This window comes from Diabrotica virgifera, chromosome 9 (assembly GCF_917563875.1).
Source record: "Diabrotica virgifera virgifera chromosome 9, PGI_DIABVI_V3a".
NCBI lineage: Eukaryota > Metazoa > Arthropoda > Insecta > Coleoptera > Chrysomelidae > Diabrotica > Diabrotica virgifera.
The window spans coordinates 53,085,132-53,107,393 of record NC_065451.1 but is presented as its reverse complement, the minus strand read 5'-3'; the positions used below and the strand labels follow the sequence as shown (position 1 = coordinate 53,107,393).

At 34.1% G+C, this 22,262-nt stretch overlaps 1 protein-coding gene across 1 annotated transcript in view; it reads left to right on the top strand.

Moving 5' to 3' along the window:
- The first annotated feature begins 4,173 nt into the window (after positions 1-4,173).
- LOC114327204 (probable multidrug resistance-associated protein lethal(2)03659) overlaps positions 4,174-22,262 on the top strand; it is a 205,465-nt gene continuing 187,376 nt past the window's right edge. Inside the window, exon 1 of the mRNA XM_050660975.1 lies at positions 4,174-4,382. The gene's annotated coding sequence lies outside the window, so the exon portion shown is untranslated. The remainder of the gene's footprint in view (positions 4,383-22,262) is intronic.

Sequence of the window (22,262 nt, the reverse complement as noted above, 5' to 3'; positions counted from 1 at the left end):
TGATTCTATGGATGATCGTTACTTTGGTTTTCTGTATATTTATTTTCAAACCATATTCCGTACTCACCGTTCCTAGCCTATTCATAATTTCTTCCAGTTCTTCTGGCGAAAAAGCCAATATAACAGTGTCATCAGCATAACGTAGGTTTTTTATTTTTCTTCCTTCTATCGTTGCCCCACCTTACCATTCCTCAAAAATTTGACGCATAATGTGTTCACTATATAATATATCGAATAGAATGGGGGATATTATACATCCCTGCCGCACTCCAGATTTTAATTTGAATTTTTCGAAACCGCATTATTAACTCTTACATTAGCAGTGTTATTTACATAAAGTGCTTGTAATAGATAGATTAGATGTCCTGGCGTACCCATTTCTCTAAATGTATGCCGCATTTTATTCCATTTTACGTTATCGAAGGCCTTGGAGTAGTCAACAAAGCACAAATATGTTTCTATGTTAAACTCTCGAGATTTTTCGATAATTTGACGAATATATTAAGAATGTGTTTGTTCTCTTGTTCCCCTACCTGAAACGAATCCGCATTGTTCTTGGGGAATTTGCGGTAAGAGAATGAATTTTAATCTTTCATTGATTATCGTTAGCAGTACTTTGCTCGCGTGAGATATCAACGATCTGGCCGGGAACGGTAATTACTGCAATACGTCGGAGAACCTTTTTGTATATGGGAATAAACGTGAGTTTACCCCAGTCATTTGGCCACTTTTCGGTATTCCAGACCTCATTGCAAATTCTAAGCATTACTTCCGTCCCTAATTCTCCCATTTCTTTGAGTATTTCAGCTGTTATTCCATCCTCTCCTTGTGCTTTTCTACATTTTAGCTTTTTTATTGCCGACTCAATTTCTGATTTCAATATAATTCTTTTGTCTGTATTATGGTCTAGGTCGTTGTTAGAGAATAGTATTTCACAATATTGTTTCCACACCTCTGCGATACCGTCTGGGTTTGTTATGGTACATTTCCACTATTATCTTTGATGACCTGTGTCTGTGGTTTGAATTCTCTCGCTAGATATTTGACTTTTGAGAAAAGTTGTCTAGATTCTTGGCGGTCAGCATGTTCCTCTAGATGTTCACATATGCTTTTTATATAATTATTTTTGTTCCTTCCGCACAAGTGTTTTATAGTTGTATTTAGGTATGGTGCTTATCTCTATTTCTTTTTGTATTGAATTTGACGTGCCGTTTCTAAGTTTTCGTCTTTCTTCTAAAAGGTTGAGAGTTTTTTCAGTCATACAATGTTTTTTCTATCTATTTTTAAAGTTATACTTCCTTACGATCGGGGGTGAAATTTTATACTTGCCTGGCGCATGCGCAGGGAGACAGTATGTAGTTCGTTGCCAATCTTTCAAATTATGTATGTATCAGCGCAAATAAGTCATTAAAAAATATATTAGTGTTTTTAGTAAATGTATTATTTATTATTATAATTTTTGTGTCTTTGGATTTGTCCTCCTGGGGAATAAAATATTTTATAATAATAGTAAGTATATTTACTTAAAATTTTAAAGTATTTTTTCACTTGGTCTATTGAATTTGTCAGTATGTATGAGAAATCTTGTAAGCTGTCAAAGCAAAGGGAGTTTGGCTCGGCGGTAGCGCGTTCGACTGAAGATCGAGAGGTCCCTGGTTCAATTCCGTGTTTTATCTAACTTTTTTTTAATTGTTAGTATTGTTTTAGTAAAAATTTTTGGAAAGTAGTAAGTAAAAATTAGTTTAATCCTTAAATACAAACAAATAACCTGTTGAAAGTAGGTATATTTATTTCGTTGAAATCATATAATAGAAGTATAACTTCTTACGTGAGTACAAAGTACACACATTCTTTTTTTTTTCTTTGGGGTTTGTGTTGTTGATGGCTTCTGTGATCAACTTCTTTGTGTATTCCCACGTTTTGTCATGGTCTCCGGTAGTCACTGGTAGGTCGGCTTTTGCTAGTGCCTCTCTAAACTTTTCCGGGTGTTTTGGAACCAATTTTTGTCTTTTCTTTGCAATTGTTTTACTGTGCAACTTAATGCGAAATTCTGCTTGTAGCATTTTATGGTCCGAACCACAGTCTGCAGCTGGCTTTGTCTTCACATTGGTTACAGAGCTCCTCCATCGTTTAGTGATAAGAATATAATCTATTTGGTTTTTGTATCGTCCTCCAGCCGAAGACCATATTGATAATCTTCGATGATGATGTTTAAACATTGTGTTTACTATACTGAGATCCATATCGATGGCAAATTGAAGAAGCCGTTCACCTCTGTCATTTCGCTAGCATAAGCCATGGTCACCTATCGTTCCTTTCAAATGTTCGTCTACTTTCGATCTTCCTATTTTTTCGTTCCGATCTCCTATTATCATCATTGGTTCTTTCTTAGCTATATTAGAGATGGTTTCATGTATCAGATGGTATGTTTCTTCTACTATATCTTTTGTCGCTTTGGATGTTGGCATATATACCTGTATAATGTGCAGTTTGACTGGTTTAGCGTTTAGGGTTTTTTTATTATACAATCATTTACTGAAAGGTATTCATGTACATATTTTGCCCAACGTTTTTGAATTAATATTGCTACGCCTTTTTGTCCGGATTTGTTAGCTCCTGACATGAAAACTTTTTAGTTAGTGGCTTCCCAATGTCCTTGGCCTTCCTAGTGTGTCTCAGATATCCCGCAGATATCTATCTTCTCCTTGATCAGTTCATTTTCTAATATATACAATTTACCTGGCTCTAGCAGCCCCCTAACATTCCATGTTGCGATGCGGTGTTTTTTACGTAATGCTAAGTTTGATCTTCCAATATCCCATTTCGCAGATATTGCCTGGTCGTCCACAATCATCTACCCGGTCGCCCATTTCACACCATTCGACCCGGAATCGATACGACGCCGGCTGCTAGCCGGATTGCAAAGCACAGAATTTCCTTGCCTAGTCGTGATTTTATAACGCTCTCTGGGAAGATAATCAGGTAGTTTCCAATTGCCTGCCTGATCGCAGTATCACAGCCGGTTGAACTAAGATGTAGTTGCCGCCTCTGAGTATTTTACACCAGACCTGTATGAATCACACATCCCCAGTGCAATAATGACGTAGCTGCTGCCCTATGTCATACCCTCAGTTGATCCGCGGGTACTTATTCGGTTTAACCTTATTCGTACCTGACCTGCATATCTACAGGAACGTTCCCTATCAGTCATTGGGACACGTTGTGTCGGGGTTGAGGACATCCCCCTCCCAGTCTGTCTTCCGTGAAGTACTGAAGAGCCCCTACTCAGTTCAGAACTCCTCCCCCACGCAAGCTAGGAACGGCACGGATATTCGTGTTTAGCGACCTCAAAAACCCTCCAGTATTTCATTTGCATGAATTCAATGCCGAAAACCATTGAATCTCTATAGAAGATAACGCCTCTTGCAGTGGCCCTGGCCACCATGTTCTCCGGCTGTCAATTCTGATGGCATATTCGTGTTTAGAGATCCCAAAATCCCATGAGTAATCTGTTTATATCAAATTAATGCCGAAAACTCCCGAAACTCTAGAAGAAAACTTCCGTTGAACGTCAAGGTCAAAGTAAAGTTCGCCATTGGATAGCCAGGACAAAATCCTAGACTACTAGTACTGTTCTTTGATCCAAACTTGTACATGTTGCCAGATAACCAGTAACTCAGGGAATTGGAATAACTACCCAGTAAATCTTATAATTTGCCAAGTTTGTGCCTCTATATTTTTAAAAACCTTCATACGATCGAGTTGTGCCCATGAGAACTTTTCATCACAATGATTCAAAGAGTATTTTCCCAAAGTATGGGCTCAATCCACTGGGACCTAATTTCCATAAGGTTTGTGCAGCGTACTGTATCGGTTTTAATATAATTTTCGCTTAGGTTTTATTAACTGAATACCTATAATAATATACTGATAAAAAAATACTTTAAGCTTGCACTGATGCCTCTGCTAATATTACATTTTACATAACACAAGTCATGATAAAAAATTATACAATTTATCAAGTCATGATAAAAAATTATACATTTTAGCAATTACATCTGATCTTAAAAATAATCACGTCAAGGTTATAAGGTACGACATCAAAGTAAAATGCAAATATAGATTCTCCGATTACTATATTCGACAAAACGAGACTATTTTTAAAGAATTTGATAACATTATCGACCAGTTTTACTATCGATGAGATAATAACAACACTTTATAAAGTACTCTCCATCATATCACAAACATACACTTCTCACTTCAATTAGGTATCAATTATTTTATGTGATAAAAAATCGTTTTGTTTTGTTCAAGTGCTTTACTTAAAACTACTTTATGTCCTGATGTTCCTGATATTTCCTGGCTTGTAGGCACTGAATGTAAGTAGAAAAATATTATAACTTAATGTTTAAATTAAAAACTTCTTAGTGATAACTCAAATTTTAAATGCTTTTGACTTTGGAGTTTTCAGAACAAAATTAAACACTAAACACAATAATTTCATTTGATTTTTTGTCAATATTGCGCTAATTGTTTTAAAAATAACGATTAAGTTTGACACACACATGTGGAAAATATTTACTTGATACCTTGAACTTTAACAATACCGTAAACGGCGTAAACCTTGAATTTTAGAAGCAAACAAATTAGAAATAGTCCGTTCTTTAACGGTAAAATATTGCAAAATCTCTAAATTTTAAAGAACCGCTTGGATTGACATGAAATTTGGAACACACATAGCTAACAAGTCAAAGAAAAAAAGTGATATTGTGCCGATATGTGCTTTTGCTCTGGGGGTAATTTTTACCCCCTCTTGGCGGTGAAAAAATATTCGTCCAAAGAAAGTCAGGAAATGGATAAACTGGCTAATTTTAAGCAACTTTTGTTCTATAGAGTTTTTTCACTAAGTCAATACTTTTCGGGTTATTTGGCAGTGAATATGTTCATTTTTCAACAAAATAACCACGCTTTTAGACGGTTTTTCGCAAATAACTCAAATAGTAAATATTTTGACGAAAAAACATTCTTAGCAAAAATAAAGCCTGTAAAAAATTTAAAAAAATGGTGTATATATCACGTCTCTACACCAAGTAGAAGCAGCGTTATAGCTAACGAAAAAAAGGTTCATATTCGTCAAATTCCAAATGGAATATTTTAACGTGAAATAACCAAAAATGAAGCACATTTCGCTGAAAACTCATTACAACTTATTTAAAGTGTTTAAAAAAAGCTTCATTTTTGTTTTATAAAAAAAATTTCTAGGATCAAAATTAAACAAGTTACGCTCAAAATAAAGTTAGTCCCTTTTGGTTTTGGTAAGAAAATCGAGAAAATCACCCCCTAATTAATATCTTAAATGAACTTAATCGTTACGACGTCACAAGTTTCTTGACTCGTGTATATATTGTTTAATATGATCTGTAAGTTTCATCGGTTCAAAGTCCTTATTTTTAAAAGGGCTGTAGTTAAAAGGGGTTGAACGAGTCACTGATCACGAATGTATGCAAATTTAGAAACACCAAATCTTAATAAATTTTTGTCTAACAAAAAAACAAAAAAATACATGATATTCAGAAAAGCAAATCTGACTTTTTTTGTGTTTCGACATCTTTGGTATCTCTAACAATTTTTAAGTTATTTTGAAAAAAAGCATATTTCTCAAAATTTAAATTTTTAAAAATTTTACTTTGAAACCAAATTTTTTCAAAAATAAGCTCTTTGAATCGATGAAACTTACAGATCATACATAGGCGCCCATACACGCGGGCAGGGGGGGGCCGTGGCCCCCCCTAGCTTTTCGGGAAAGAACAAAAATTAAATTTATATAACGTATTTTTGTCAAAAAATTATTGGATAATTTTGAGAGATAAATTGGAAACAACATATTTATTAATAAAAAAAATTCACACATTGGGTAGTTATTAATAGTTTAAGAAAATATTTGTGTCTGCGACAGTGGTCTATATAGAATGTGCATAATACACATTTCCCACAATCACGGTATGCTATTAACGAAAACATTGAAAGAGATTAGAGGCGTGGGAAACATATATACACTGTAATCGACACCCAAGATTATCAATTAAATGAATCATTTATAATACTGCAAAAAAAAAACATATCAGCAAGAAATCCGATCTCTGACCGATAATCTTTGAGAACTGGTATAAAGTAATTATATTTTATATTTCGAAATAAATTCATACTGAAAAATAATTTTTTAAATTTATTGAACATAGTCAAATTTTAGTTTGCATAAGTATTTTTTTAGTAAGTAGATTATTTTTCAAGTGTGCATTATGATGAACAGAACAATTTTATTTAAATGAAAAACAGGTGATCTTTCATGATGAATGAGTGTTATATACAGGGTGTCCCAAAAGTAGCGGAAAGGTCGAATAATTCGCGAAATGAACATCGGATCGAAAAACTGAAAAATACGTGTTCAATAATTTTCAAAAATCTATGCGATGACACTAAACAAGTCCACCACTTCAACCCCTGGGTGTGGAGCGGGGGGTAACTTTAAAATCTTAAATGGAACCCCTAATTTTTGTTGCAGATTTGGATTTTCCTTGTAAAAATAAGCAAATTGTATTCGAGCCATTTTGCGAATTGTGGATACATAGCGCTATAATCGGAAAAAACGGTATATCGTGATACCATAGCAAAATTATAGAAACGGTCTAATATCTCGAGAAATATACTTCCAGATAAAAACTAAAAAACACCTGTTTAATTTTTTCAAAAATCTATAGAATGACACCAAACAGGATTTTTCATTCCACACTCTGGAGGTGGGGTGAGAGTTAACTTTAAAATCTTAAATAGGAACCCCCGTTTTTTCTTGCAGATTGAGTTTCCTCCTCAAAAAATAAGTAACATTTATTCGAACTTTTTTAGAATTGTTGACGGATGGCGCTATATTTGGAAAATGCGATTTATTTGCGCCATCTATCAACGATTCTAAAAATGTTTGGAATATGTGTGCCTTATTTTTCATAAGGATTCTAAATCTGCAAAAATAAAGGGGGCTCCTTTTTAAGATTTTAAAGTAAAAACTTGGTTCGACACATACTCATGGTTAGTCTGTTCGCCAAAGTTGAAGGGAAGGCTTTGCAAGCATTGTATTCTTTTCAAACGAGTTTTAAAGAGAGGTGCAACATTTAAGGTACCCATGACATTTCCATTTAAAAACTTGGTCTAGTGTTTAAATGTATGAATAATTTCTCACAACAGGGTTCAAACTAGGTTTTTTAGGTGGTTTAAACTACAGTAGACTCCCTCTATAACGAGAACTGAAATGGTGGATTAATTATCTCGTTATAAGCGGATCTCGTTATATCAAACAATAATAATATTGAAATGTTTTGATGCCTCTTACGTAGTTTATTAGATGTCGATGGTCAACCTGAACAGTGAACAATATGAGACTTCGCCGCCATAAATTGTAAATTTCCTGTAGTATTCAATATCGGTCGATAAACAGGCAGATGTTTATTACAGGTGGCCGAGTTTATTACGGCACTGGCCTCGATAATAAGACAGATGTTGGGCATTTCTATGTACAGGTAGTTGGGGCATTTATTTATTTATGACCATTACAACGCTAAAAACAGGTAAAAACAAGTATTCTTCGATTTAAATTTTCCTCGTTATAACCAAATATGCCTCGTTATAAGCGAAACCTCGTTATATCCGTGTTCGTTATAGAGAGCGTCTACTGTATATATTGTCATCCGAAATATACAAAATGTAATGTGCAACATCTTCACGTTTGGCCCCCCCCTAAAAATTTTTATATGGGCGCCCTTGAGATCATATAAAAACGACATAAGTAAAATAATTTGTGGAGCGGTAACGATTAATTTCATTTAAGTTGTTAATTAGGGGGTGGTTTTCCCGATTTTCTTTTGCAAAAACAAAAGGGACCAACTTTATTTTGAGCATGTATGTATACACCGTTCTTAGGCGTCAACGCCCTTCGGTAGGGATCTATGGAGGAGTATCACCAAGCCGGAAGCCCTTATCCCTTCCCGTACCGCTCCTCCATAGGTCGATCAGACGCCAGTTTATTCCAGACCAAGCCGTAGACTCTATTGAGTTTTATACTACGGCGTTGGCCTTTTATAAATTTCATGACCTAGCTGAGGCTCGAACCAGCGACCGCAAATCGCAAATCCACTAAAATTGTCGATCGACTGAGCCCCAGCTAACTGGACCGTCAAGACCGACTATTTTGAGCATAACTTGCTTAAATCTAATGCTAGAAACTTTTTGTAAAAACCGAAATAAAGCTTTTTTTAAACACTTTAAAAAAGTTATAATGGGTTTTCCCTAAAAAGTGCTCAATTTTTTGGATATTTCACGTCGAAATATTCTATTTGAAATTTGGTGAATATGAATATATTTTTCATTGGCTATAACTCTGGTTCTACGAGATCCAGAGACCTAACGCGTACACCATTTTTTTTACTTTATTATAGGCTATATTTTGCTAAGAACATTTTTTTCGGCAATATACTTACTTTTTGAGTCATTTGCAAAAATTCGTCTAAAAATGTGGGTATTTTGTTGAAAAATGAACATATTCACTCGCAAATAACTCGAAAAGTGTTGACTTGGCGAAAAAGCTCTATAGAACAAAAGTTACTTAAAATTAGTCAGTTTACCCATTTCCGCATTTAGTTTGGACGTATATTTTTTCACCCCCAAGAGGTGGTGAAAGTCACCCTCAGGGCAAAAGCACACATCGGCACAATATCACTTTTTTTCTTTGACATGTAAGCTATACGTATGCCAAATTTCATGTCAATCCAAGCGGATCTTTAAAATTTAGAGCAAAAACCGTGAAAGAATGGACTAAAATATAAAATTTATTATTAATACGTGTATGGTATTTGGAAGCGAACAGAAATCTTCTTCCTTTCCTTCCCTTCTTACAGAGTGTTGGGCGCTCTTGTGTCTCTTAACCAGAAGTGAAAGATGGCTGATTGCCTGGATCAGCCTATCCTCTTCTGTTTTATTCTTTCGAAAACTCCTATACAAGTAATTTCCACTCCTATATTTTTCTCACTCTATGTTTCCATGTTCATTTCCTTCTTTTAGTCGTGACTGTCACTTTCTCTTGTTTTGTTCTTCTTTATAGATCTACTTTTTTATCTTCAGGCTCATTACGTTGGAGTAGTTGGGAAGCTTGTCGATCTACTTCCGTATATGGTGAATGTGTTCGGTTAGGAAACAATTGTCATTTGCGAACTCATCCTTCAACTCGTTATGCACATTCCAACTTATACCTTTTTTTATCGCTTACTTCCTTCGGTGGACAATGGGCATCTTTTTTAACTCTGCTTTGTATAGCTATATCTTCTACCATTTCTCCAGAATGTTCCAGTCTGGCTCTATATCCCTTGTAAATAAATATGATTAAGTTAATATTTTTCATCGGTAGTCCATAGAGTCTTTCATTTTTGTTCTTTGTATATGTTACAGTTCAAGTTGATTCTCAGTTAGAGTTGACTCCAACTAGTTGGAGTCAACTCCAATTGAAACGAGCAGTAAAAGTTGATTTTAAACATTTAAATCAACTTGTACTAGTTGGAGTTGACTCTTCCTGGATCGATTCAGTAAATGTTGATTATACGAGAACCTCAAGTGCATTTTTAATAAGTGTACGTTTCTTTGTTTTGACCGTTTCAACTACTTATTAGTATAGTCTGTAACGTCGCCCCCGTTAGGTAAATTATTCTGATTCGATTTTTTGCACAAACTTACTCAAAAGAAATACATCCGTATAACAATCCTTATAACAAATACACAGGGTGTCACGCGGTACCGCGGTCGAAAAATTGTTTAACCAATTTCAGTAAAGTCAGTCAGTAAAGTGACACTTTATCGAACGAGTCTGATATTACGAGCAGAGGAACAGACGCGTTCGATAAAGAGTATTGAGGTGGTGCGTACAAAATTGTATCGTCAATCATAAAAAACATTAACACTTACTTACAACTTTGAGGAAATTTTTTTAATTTTAGACGAAATAAAAAATTCGTATGACAGTAATGACAGTAATCACAGATGACTTTTGCATGATGGCCGGTTTTGATGTTTAATCGATAGTTTTATCAATATTGTATACCTACCTAATTACTAAATCTGTAAAGTTTTGATTTATTTTGTATGAACATAATTGCGAAACACTACAGAATTTTACTTTTTGACATAAATTTTATCAATAATAAGATACATTTTGTACAATATTTTTAAGAATTAAAGTAAATACATTTTAATTTCACTCAAACAAATAATCGATTGCTGCCATTGACCACTTACATTCAATCTCGGTTAATTTGATTAATTATCGCGGCAGGTAAAGTAACATTCTTCTTTCAATACAACAAAGTGTTACTTTACTGTCGAAAATGAGGGCAAATGAGTACAATAATGAATAATTTTAGTGACGTTTGGCGATAAACAAAGATTTTAAACAAATTCTCAAAAATACACACACCGGCAAAATTAGCCGAACACCTTAAAAATGGGACATGTTTGATGTCTCGAGTTTCCTAAACCACTGATCCGATTTGGATGATTCTTTTAGTATGTTATAGCCTTATTATTTAAGAATATCGTTGTAATAATATTGTTGCTAGACAGGTAAATATCATTTTATACCGGGTGTACAAATCATGCTGTGTTTTTTCTTAAAGTTTGGAACACCCTGTGGAATATTCTAGCAGATGTAAAATATTAAAATTAACACTCGATTGTAGATTTAGGCTTTCTTAACATTTTTCTTTTTGACTCATTTACTTATGTGTGACAATAAAAAAGTTATGTGCGTTAACATCTATCCATGTTTTTCATCAATAAATCCTCATAGTAGGGGAGGAAAGTATACTAAATTTGCAGTTACTCGAGCTTTATGGGAACCTATTGGATTGTGAAGAGTATGTGCTAAAATCAGAAAAAGGTTAAGTTAAATTTTTATATAAAGTGGGGGACTTTTCATTTTTTAATTTAATTTTCCATTTGAAATAATCATTTTTCTCCGATTATAGCGCTATCTATCCATAATTAGAAAAAATGTGTTGAATAAAAGTTGCTTATTTTTACGTGAAGAATCCAAATCTGCAATAAAAATTGGGGGCTCCTATTTGGAATTTTAAATTAAATCCCCCACCCCACCTCCGTGGGGGTCCGTGATACCCCACGGAGAGGGGGGCGGTAAATTAAAATTTTTAAATACGAACCCTGCGATATTTCGCGAAATGAACATCAGATCGTAAAACTGCAAAATACACCTATTCAATATTTTTCAAAAATCTACCGAATGGCACCTGGGGGGTTACTTTAAAATCTTAAATAGGAGACATCTGTACAAACTGCAAATTTAGCATACTTTCCTCCCCTATTATGAGGATTTATTGATAAAAAAACATGGCTAGTTGTTAAAGCACATAACTTTTTTATTTTCCAACGTAAGCAAATGAATCAAAAAAGAAAATGTTAAGAAAGCCTACAATCGAGTTTTAATTTTAAAATATTATATATACTAGAATATTCCACAGGGTGTTCCGAACTTTAAGAAAAAAAGACAGTATGATTGTAACACCCGGTATAAAATGACATGTACCTGTCTAGCAACAATATTATTACACCGATATTCTTAACTAATAACGCTATATCTTACTAAAAGAATCACTTAAATCGGACAACAGATTTAGGAAATTCGAGACATCAAACATGTCCCATTTTTAAGGTGTTCGGCTAATTTTGCCGGTGTGTGTAATTTTTTCACTTCGTACAAATTTTTTTTAGATCCGTTGGGCCTTTTTTCCTCTAAAATTGACTAGTTATTAGCGAGTTATTAGCTACTTAAAATTTGAAAAACGCCAAAATAACCATTTTCGAGGTTAAATAACTCGGTTAAAGATAATTATTGTGAAAGTCGAGCGAGCGGCCGTGGAGTAACGGCATAAACGGTGGCCTCATACGCCAGTGCACGTGGGTTCGAGCCCTGCTAAAGACAAAACATTTTCATTTCCAATAATGACACGAGCCGTCTCATCGTGCCTCGGAGAGCACGTTAAGCCGTCGGTCTAGTTACTTGAAACAGGGTTAAAGATGTAATTGGCGCCGGAACTGTCCGAAAGGCAAAAATGCCATACGATATTATATATTATGAAAGTCAGAAACTAAAAAAAATCAAAGATTAAAGCTACCTCTATAAGATCCTGAAAAAATGTTTGTCATTATTTCATTAATAAGATATTATTTTTAATTATCAACAATGAGCGCTAAACATGTATTGAGGGCAGCCGTCAATGTAAGTGCGAGTGAGATTCGCCATTGGACGGCTGGAATGGTGCATCTCTTTAGCACTCACCATTGATAGCCGCCTAATACGCACTTAGCGCTCATTGTTAATAATTAAAGATAAAGCTTAGTAATAAAATAATGACAAAAATTTCTGCTGGATCTTGTAGAGGGGGCTGTAAACTTTGATTTGGTCACTTTCGGACTTTCATAGTAATGAATTTTAACCGAGTTAATAAGCCTTGAAAATGGCTATTTTCGCATTTTTCAAATTTTAAATCGCGTATAACTCGACAACAATCAATTTTAGAGAAAAATCACAAAATACCTTTTTTGCTCAGAATAACCCAAATGATAAAAAAAAAAATGTTCGAAGTGAAAAAATTATTTTGTGAATTTGTCAAAAAGAATTGTTTAAACAATTTATCGATCAAGGTACTGCCTGGCACCCAGTAGATTTGTTATAAGGACCTCTTTTTGAGTAAGTTTGTGCAAAAAATTCGAATCGGAGTAATTTACCTAACGGGGGCGACGATACAGCCTAGACTAATTTGAACATATTCAGTAACATTTAATTTCTAGAATCGGCTGTTTGTGTGAATCAGAATCAACTTTTACTAAATGGCATTGGGAAAAGTATACTTTTCCTAGTTGGAGTCTACTTTTACTAGTAAATGTTGAATATAAATCTTCATTTTATATTTATAATCAACTTTTACTGAAACCAGCCGTTGACTCCAACTAGTTGGAGTCAACTCCAACTGGATAATCAACTTGAACTGTAACATATACACAAATTTGTTTTCAATTTGAGAAGGTCTTTGTTTTCAATTAGTTTTTAAATCTAAAAATGTACTATTAACCTTTAACTACACGCGCTGGCGTACTTTGGACGCCAGATATAAGAATTCTACTGGAAATATATTTAAAAATTCAATGTTTGACCTTGCTTATTTTTCTAACCTATCACTGGAATGTGCTTTACAATTTGGTTTTAGTTTCGTTATAATCGACGTTCTGGAAAGATCGTAATTTACATTTTATTATTTGTTGTTTCCGGTGGTGAACAATATACCCCAGGATTATTTTACTATAAGTCGTAATATAAGTACATATTTTAATTGTTTTTTAGTCATTATGGCAAAAAATATATTTTTCTTTATAAACAATACTTTTTCTCCTGTAAAAAATCACATTTAAAAAATTTTTTATTAGTAATTTTATTTATCATGGAATCCAGTTATTCCATGATTCCAGTTATAAATCCCAATTGGCTTACTCAAAAGGAACTCCAAGTATTCACTGATGCCGAATAAGGTTTATAACAAACAACTAAGTGTATTTTTAAATAAAAAATTAAACAAATCCGCTGTTTTTAAGTGTATTTTCTTGTGGCGTACACAGTACGCCACGCGTGTAGTTATGTTATAACTTGATGCGCGGGTAGTTAAAGGTTAAGTAATTATAAATTTTGTTCCAATAAACATTTGTTTAAAAATATGAATAATCTATTATGAAGATCTAAGACAAAATTTGTCACCGACTCTTAGATTTGTAAGTATATATTTTTTCTAAAATTTTATATTTTTGTAAAAATTTAAATGAATCAAAATAACCTGTACTTAGGTATAGTCTAGCTTATTTTTTAAGAGCAATTTAAAAATTTCATCAGTTGTAGGATGTTCCATAAAAAATATATCTTTGATATATCACTCTTTTTTGTAGCACCCTGTATATTTCACAATATTTTTAGATTGTAGTATTAATTGTCCTGTATATGTCTATGAAGAAATTTTTTTAAATCAAGTCGTTTTCCGTACAGACACCGAGGCGAATAAAATGAACCACCCTGTATATAAATAGATATATACTATAATTATATTTTAATATTTATTTACAAATTTATAATATTTTATGAAAATATTTATCAAAATATATTAGTGTTAACATTGTAAATGAATGTTGAATAAAAAAGTCCATTTTCCAAAATTTTCCGATTTTTCCTGTAAATGAAAATTAGCTAGTTGTTATTCTTTCATCGAGTTACCCAGATTAAAAAAAAATGAAGGCTTTACGTTCTCTGGAAGCTGAGATATTTTAAAATTTTTTAAGCGCTCCAAATTGAACTTTCTATAGCAAAATCTCGACGCTCAAAACTGGACTCCGACAATCTACCCCATCACATGGTCCCAACTCTCAGGCCTGAGTAACTTCACTTTAAAGGGTTATTACTCGTTTTAAACAGAAGATATTCCGTATTTATCAATTGCAATATAAAATATAGATATTTATTATCATTCTGTAAAAATTTCAACTCTTAATATTTACAAACAATCGAGATGTGATTTTTCAAAAAAAAAGTACAGCTTGGCTATTATTGGTCCTAGAAAGTTGTTTCTTCTTCATAAATGTATGTTTTTTACCAGTTTTTTGATACAACCAATTATAATTATTTATCGGAAAAAATAACAAAGATATTCTAATTGCTTATAAGGAAAAAACTCACCATTTTTTATCGACCTGTTCAACAACAATTAAGAAACAAATATATTCTTTTTTTTCCTTTCTTAGTACTTTTAGTCTTTAAGAACTCATTGCACTTTGCCAAAAAACTCTGAAAATACTCCTAGGGCAGCAACGATTGTTTAAACATTCGATGTCTGGGATAAACAACTAAAATAACTCGTAAACTGACAAACAGATCTTCTTGAACAGAGTTCGGTCCTGGCAGGTATACTAGTTGGTGCGTATTTGTCAGCTCCAAACAAAATAGTTATTTAGATAGTAGCTAATGAGTAAAAAATTTTTATTTTCGCATATATAAGTGTATTATAGTGCGTTCAATTATTGTACGTAAGTACTCTTTAAAATTATATAAAGCAAAGTTATTTCACTGGAATTTATTATTTATCAGAAGTCGGTTTGATACAAAAAACCCTAAACACGTTTATTCGTTATCTATAACGACATGATAAAATCACCTCTTGTAAGACAGGTCCGTATTTCAGGATTTACTTAGTTTTGAATAATAAATAAAATATGTCAAATCCGACTGCCGGGACTTCTGACTACAGGAGCGCCCAAATGGAAAACACTACTAAAACTTATTCTATTGCTTTGATTGAACAACAATTTCCAACAAAAGAACAAGCCATTGTATTCCCATCCATTGAAAACCTTAAACTTCAAGATTATCTGATTTCACTAGGAAAGTTGATCGAGCCCAAAAATATACTATTTTCCTCAAGGCTTTCTAACAGCAGAGTGTGTATGTACCTTGCAAACAAAAATGTTGTTGAAAATTTCATGAATAATTATGGAGGATCCATAGAAATTAATAACCAAAAAATCCAAGCACGCAAACTAATCACTCCATCACAAAGGCTAATTCTGTCAAACGCTTGTCCCTCCATACCGCATGCTGTATTAATTCAAGAAATTGAAAAATTGGGCCTTCAACCCATGTCTACCATGTCATTTCTCAAGATAAGCGCCGGTTTGCCGGAATTCAACCACATTTATAGTTTTAGACGACAAATCTTTATCACACCACCGCTTGCCCCAATACCTGAATCCATATTAATGAATTATGATAACACCAACTATAGAATTTATTTTGCACAAGATTCCTTGATCTGTTTTTCATGTAAAAGGCCAGGCCACACTGCAGCAAATTGCAAAACAATCCAAGAATCAGTTTCTGAAAATTATAACCAAAACCCCCACTCCCAATCATCTTCGCAACCCATACCTTCCGAAATACTTTCAACCAACCCCTCAAAAACTCCAACCTCACAACCAATTATCAATATAGATACAACCCAGGCCACACAAAATAGCTCAAAACGCAGTTTGGATGACATTGTTACACCTCCTCTAGCGCAAGATGCTAATTCAGAAAACCAAAGTCTTGAACCATTTGTTAAACCTAATGTTGCTCCAGCTAAAAAACCAAAGAAAAGTAAGGGAAAGACTCCAACTCACGTACTCATGGAAACGACCAAGGCATTCATCTCAGAGCAAAACCCTTCATTTGTTCTTGATTTTGATCAAATATCCGATCTATTTGAAAATGTTTATGGTGCACAGGACCCAGTCAGCATCATAAAAAACTACACTAGCGAATTTGAAGCTTCAGTGAAAATGCTAACAGCAATATACCCGTATTTCAAACAAAGATCGATTAAAGCTAGATGTACAAAAATTAGAAAGAAACTATTGAAGCATTTACAGATGGCTTACTCGGATACTGAGGCATCAGAGACTGAAAGTGAGTTTTCTCAAGAATAGAGTCATGAACTTCTGTGACAATCCCAAATTTCAGTTTTATTTATTATAAATGGGCTTCTCATCAATTTTGCAGTGGAACATTAACGGTTTCTATAATAACCTTCCAATGCTCCAAATAATTCTGTCCAGACACAATCCAGATATAATGTGTCTTCAGGAGACTAATTTCAAAAATGAAAACATACAAGCTTTAAAAAAATTTAAAAATTACTGCAAAAACAGAACTAACCAAGATAAAGCCAGTGGTGGAGTAGCTATCTTTGTAAAAAAGTCAATTGAAACTACAGTAGTTCCTCTCCAAACTAATCTAGAAGCAATTTGCATTAAAGTTAACTCGAGTCCAAATATCTACGTTTGTAACTTATACTTACCTTCATCAACGCAAGTAGACTCAGAAGCATTAACTGAACTCTTACAACAAATTCCCCAACCCAGGCTTATTTTGGGCGATTTTAATGCCCACAACTTTTCATGGGGCTCTTCTACTATAAATACCAGAGGAAGAGTGCTGGAAGAGATATTTGAACAGTCCAACCTTTCAGTCTTAAACGACGGCAGACCCACTAGATTTAATATACAGAACGGTGAATCTTCATGTATAGACCTTACGATATGCGAACCAGGTCTGACCCCACAGCTCACCTGGGATAGGCTGGATTTCTTGTATAACAGTGATCACTACCCAATTTTTATTCATAACAACAAAAACCAACGTGGACGGACATTTACCCCAAAATGGAATTTAAAAAAACCTAACTGGAATCTTTTTTCAAATTTAGTCGAAAGCAGTATGACCACATTTAAAAGCACCTCAAACATAGACGAGACCCTTAAGAACATTGTTACCATTATCACAGAAGCAGCAGAAAGAGCAATAGGAAAAACTTCATACATAAAACAACGCAACCCCGTCCCATGATGGAACCATGAATGCAAAACAGCAGTTGAATCTAGCAAAAGAGCTTTTAACAAATACAAGCGCTACAAGACTCTCGAGAATAAAATTGAATATACAAAACAACGTGCAATAGCCAAGAAGACAACTAGAAACGCCAAACGCCAGTCATGGACTCAATATGTATCAACGTTAAAGGCAAACACTCCCATGATTGAAGTATGGAACAAAGTCAGAAGAATATCTGGATTAAACAGCAATCAGAATATCAAAAGCCTCGAGAGAAATGGAAAGGCAGTTACTAGTAATACTGAGATTGCTAAAATCCTTGCTAACACATACAAAAACCGATCCAGTAATATTAATTATAAAAAATCTTTCATTAATTACAAACAACATGAAGAAAATAAGAAAATTAGCATTACTCCTAACACAGATGAACCGTTAAATTTACCCATTTCTCAATTAGAGTATACGGAAGCATTATCAAATATTAAAGAAACTAGCGCTGGCCCGGACGATATTCCTAGTATTTTTTATTAAACATCTTCCAGCGAGCGCTCACAAACAACTTCTAGATCTGTTTAACATTATTTGGCTTCAACACAAATTTCCTGAAAAATGGCATGAATCCATAGTAATACCTATACAAAAACCTAATAGTATTAAGACAAGTCCCGAGTCATACAGACCGATATCTTTAACATGCGCCATGTGTAAGTTACTAGAAAAGATTATTAGCAATAGACTAAGATGGCACTTGGAGAGACAAGATTTGATTATTCCAGAACAAAGTGGTTTTAGAGACCAAAGGTCAACTATAGATAATATCATAGATTTGGAGAGTGACATTTCTGAAGCATTCGCACTAGGGGGTAAATGTCTAGCGGTTTTCTTTGACATATCAAGAGCTTTCGATACAGCCTGGCACGACTATATAATAAAAAAATTACATAGTTGGAACATTCAAGGTCACAGCCTATTCTTTATTAAAAATTTCCTTCAAAATAGAACTTTCAGAGTTAGGACAAATAACATAACATCAGATATAATGTATCCAGAAAATGGTATCCCTCAAGGCTCGGTTATAAGTCCTACTCTCTTCATAGTGGCAATCAATGATATCCTCAAAAACCTAAAATCGCCTGTAAAGGCACGAGTCTAAGCAGATGATCTTGTAGTTTTCTGCAAAGGTAAAAATATACAAAATATATTTCGTCATACACAGAACTTTATACAAGACTTAGAAATCTGGTCACAAAAAACAGGTTTCTGTTTTTCCGCTGAAAAAACTCGCTTCATCCTGTTTTCAAAGAGAAACGTCACAAATATCCCCAACCTAAGACTATGTGATGAAAACCTAAAGCGTGCAACGTCAATTAAGTTCTTGGGCATGACATTCTAAGAAACCCTAAGCTGGAAACTTCATATAACAAATCTGATGTTATCTTGTCACAAGCGACTAAATCTTCTAAAAACTCTGGCCAATAAAAAATGGGGTGCGGATCGCCAAACACTTTTAATGTTATACAGAACATTAATCAGATCAAAATTAGATTATGGGTCTACTGTGTATTCTACAGCGGCTAAGACGCTGCTGAAAAAACTTGACAGTCTTCACAATCTCGCTTTACGTATAATATCTGGAGCTTTTCGCACAACACCAATCGAAAGTCTGTATTGTGAAGTTGGAGAACCCTCCTTAGAAGACAGAAGAGTTTATTTAAGTGTAGCATACGCCGCAAAAATCAGGTGTAACTCAAAAAAACCCTACTATACAAAATTGTTTTACAGAAAAGTTCCCAAATCTCTTCATAAATAAACCAAGAACGGCCAAACCCTTCTACGCAAGAATTAGAAGCTACTTAAATCAAATAAACTATGCGTTCCCAGAATGCTTTCCTTCCAAACTGTCCTCAATTCCTCCGTGGCAAATAAAGAACCCTCAGTGCCTAACACACCTCATTTCTTTCGATAAACATTCAACAAACCCACAGTTAATCAAATCCGCCTTCAATGATATACTCCGCAATTACAAGGAGTATACACAAGTATACACCGATGCATCTAAATCAAATGAAGGCACTGGTGCTGCAGTCATAACCCCAACATCAACAAATAAATACAAACTCCCTTCAGAGTACTCTATTTACTCTGCTGAATTATACGCTCTATACCAGGCCACCCTTGCTGTCAATGCGTCCAGTAATACCAAATATATCATACTCACAGACTCTCTAAGTTCGGTACAGTCAATCCAATATGTCTACCCATCTAATCCTTTGGTCATCAAAATAAAACAAGAAGTTCATACCGCTCAACTGAATGGAAAAATTATTATATTCCTCTGGATACCATCCCATATTGGAATTCAAGGAAATGAAGAGGCAGACAACGCTGCAAAAGAAGCTGCAACTAGTGATAGTGCGGAGTGTACGGAAACATTTACGAGTGCGGATGTGAAAGCGGCGGTCAAACGTAAAGTGCGGTATATGTGGGAAGAAAAGTGGAAAGTGTCATCGGCCAAGCTACGCGAAATTAAAAAATCGATAAAACCCTGGCCAACATTACCAACAAGTCGGAGAGACCAGGTAATATTAATGCGACTCCGATTGGGTCATACGCGATTAACTAATAGTCATGTGTTTTCCTACAAACAAGAACCAAGATGTGACAACTGTGAAGAAAAGTTAACAATCAAACATTTATTGGAGAATTGCGCAGCATTAACGCCAAAGAGCATATTGTACAATATACCAAACAAACTGAGTGACATTTTAGGCCTAAAGTGCAATATGTCAAATTTAAAGAGGTTCCTAAGTGCAATTAACATTTTATACAATATATAAAAGCACAAATGTATTAAAAATTATTGTTCACCACTATTGTTTCGCTAATAGCCAATTTGGCTGATGCGATTTTTGTTAATAAAAAAAAAAAAGATCTTCTTGAAATTTTGTACGCTAATAAAGGCACTTAATTGCCTCATGATCAAGGTATAATAAGTTTCTTACGACCTATTTGGTAAAAGTTATTAACGTTTACAAAATAGTGCAAAAAACGTGGTTTTTTGCAATTATCTCGGTTAAGTCTTTATGGATTTTAACTTGTAAAAATTAAAAATAATCGTTTTTTCATGATACATAACTTTCATAAAACAACTTTTGCTGTAAATATGATACTAAAAATGCTATAGGCAAAAAACCATATTTTCTGACTTTAACCTTTGTTTATAAAAAAAATGAGGTCGATTTACGAGTACCTCTGTATGTATTTTTAGTTAACTATATCCCCCCTACGATTTAGCACCGTCAAATACCTGTATTGATTTTTTTCCCGTTTTTATTTTTCGGCCCTGGACTAATATCAAAATAGCAACCAACGAAAAAACTTGCTTCCAATAGATAAGGTAAGTGATACAAAAACCTTATCTGTAACAAAAACCAAATCAACAAAAATTAACATCAAGGCAATTTGTAATCACCAACACATATAGGAACTCCTAATTTACAGGGTGATCCAATAATAAAGGTTAACCAGGTAGCAGCTGAAATCATGAGAGTACAAAGTGAACAAAAATTAAATGAAGTAATCAACTTAACCAATGACAATCTGGCAGGAATGAAACCTTCAACATCAAAAATAAATGAAGCTATTCATCACCCGTCGGAAGCAGGTTTTACCTTAGTAAAAAGGAAAACTAGGAAAACCCGTAACCATAATATAGGCAGTGGAGATGGGGATGAAAATTTCCAGGGTATAGATAAAACTTAGAAGAAAATCTGGCTTTTCTTTTCACGAGTCCCTGATACTGTAACAGAAGACAATATAAAGGCCTATATTACGAAACAATCAGGCGAACAATATACTTATGTAAAGAAACTTCCAACATACTTTGTCCGATCCAATAACCAAGCCTTCATGATAGGAGTCGATCCCTCTCTACAAGAAAAAGTTTACGAAAAAAATTTCTGGCCGAAAAACGTATATTTTAGTCGATTCAACTTCAGGCAAGGTCAAAGGTTCCTGAAACATCCTCAACCTTAACCAAGGGGAAACTTTTCAGATCAGTTGAATGGAAATTTCTAGCAACTGATTCCGATATTTTTATACTTTTAACAATATTTTAGCAGCCTACTTTATAGAGCAGAAACTTGGAGAATAACCGAGAACAACAGGAAAAAATTAGAAGCTGTAGAAATGGATGTGTTTAGAAGATCGTTAGGTATATCCCGTAGGGAAAGAATTCGAAATGAGGAAGTAAGACGACGAATTGGAATAGATGGTTACTTAACAACAGACATTGAGAGGAAACAGTTGATTTGGTATGGTCATGTTCAAAGAATGGAAAACACAAGATTGCCCAGAAAGATCTTGGAGTGGGTATCACCAAACCGCAAAAAACGAGGAAGACCCAAAAAGACATGGAAAGAAAAGGTAACCAAAGCAATGAGTACAAGGGATCTTAGAGATGGCCAATGGGATGATAGAAGGACGTGGAAGTTAGGCATCGGACAACGTCGAAAGACGTTCTAAAACCGATACATACATACATACATACAATATTTTATCAGTCTCGTAATCTTGTTCTCTACTAAATGTTTGTTACCATTAATGTTTTTAATAAGATAATTTTAGCGTAGTATTTTTTAATAACCTACTCATTGTACTATAGGTATACCATGTTTGTGACTTGTCTTATGTCATGTAAATGATACAAAAAGATCAATAAATTTATCTATCTATCTATCTATCT